Genomic DNA, 1,577 nt, shown 5'->3' with positions numbered 1-1,577 from the left:
GGGCAACCCATCTTTCTGGGACCCCTCTCTGATCCAGAGGGCTTTCTTCCTTTCGCTTATTAAACTTCTGCTCTAACCTAAAAAAAAAAAAAAAAATAAAAAAAAAAAAAAAAAGAGCTAGAATAAGAACCATTTTCTTTAGTAAGGAAGGTCACCATATGCTGGGGTGTGTGGGAAGGGAGGCAGCAGATCCCTTTTTGCCTTTCAGTTGAGGAGAGAGGATGTTCCTATAGAATGCAGAAAGACTTGTTCCAGGCCAAAAGAGTTTATTCCTATTTTTCAGAATGGTTCAACATTAGGAAATCTCTGGATGGTATTTAGTAGATTTACAATTAAGGAGAAAAATATGTTTCTCAAAAAACTGTGGAAAGGAGGCCAGGCGTGGTGGCTCACGCCTGTAATCCTAGCACTTTGGGAGGCTGAGGCAGGCGGATCATCTGAGATCAAGAGTTCGAGACCAGCTTGGTCAACATGGTGAAACCCCGTCTACTAAAAATACGAAAAATTAGCCAGGCGTGGTGGTGGGTGCCTGTAATCCCAGCTACTCAGGAGGCTGGGGCAGGAGAATCACTTGAACTCAGGAGGTGGAGGTTGCAGTGAGCCGAGATCACGCCATTGCACTCCAGCCTGGGTGACAGAGTGGGACTCTGTCTCAAAAAAAAAAAAAAAAAAAATTGTGGAAAGGTATATGATATCCAATATCCATTCCAAAGAGCAGATTGAAAGATAAAATATTTTTCTCAATTGCAGTCAGTTTAAGACTTACTGCTTCCATTCACTTATTTAAAAATATTTGAGACCAGGTATGGTGGCTCATGCCTGTAATCCCAGCACTTTGGGAGGCCGAGGAGGGCGGATCACAAGGTCAAGAGTTCGAGACCAGCCTGGACAACATGGTGAAACTCTGTCTCTACTAAACATACAAAAAAATTAGCTGGTTGTGGTGGCGGGTGTCTGTAATCTCAGCTACTTGGGAGGCTGAGGCAGGAGAATCGCTTGAACTCGGGAAGCAGAGGTTGCAGTGAGCTGAGATCGCGCCTTTGCACTCCAGCCTAGGTGACACAGCCAGACTCTGTCTCAAAAAAATAAAATAAAAAATAAAAAAATTGAGAGCATATCATATTGCAGGCCTTGTTTCAGACTATATAGAAGATGCAAAAACAAACCAAAATTGGTTTGTTCTCAAAAGGCTTGCAATTTCTAAAGTTGGAAAACGCATACACAAGGTAGCTATAGTCAAAAGCATTATGTGGTAAGTGTCAACGAATTGGTTTATAGTACTTTGTTGTACATTACTACAGTGTTGCTGGAAAAGAGACTCCAAGGGCCAGTCCTTGGGTCTAGCACAGGAAATAATTGGAGGGGAGTCACAGAGCACAGTGAAGGAAGCAAGTTTATTGGAACTACTCTGTTAGACAGTAGCGAGTCCAGCTGAGCGCGGTGGCTCACACCTGTAATCCCAGCACTTTGGGAGGCTGAGGCGGGCGGATCATGAGGTCAGGAGTTTGAAACCAGCCTGACCAACATGGTGAAACCCTGTCTCTACTAAAAATACAAAAATTAGCCAGGTGTGGTGG

Source organism: Mandrillus leucophaeus, unplaced genomic scaffold (assembly GCF_000951045.1).
Source record: "Mandrillus leucophaeus isolate KB7577 unplaced genomic scaffold, Mleu.le_1.0 Scaffold503, whole genome shotgun sequence".
NCBI lineage: Eukaryota > Metazoa > Chordata > Mammalia > Primates > Cercopithecidae > Mandrillus > Mandrillus leucophaeus.
This window is presented reverse-complemented; position numbering follows the sequence as displayed.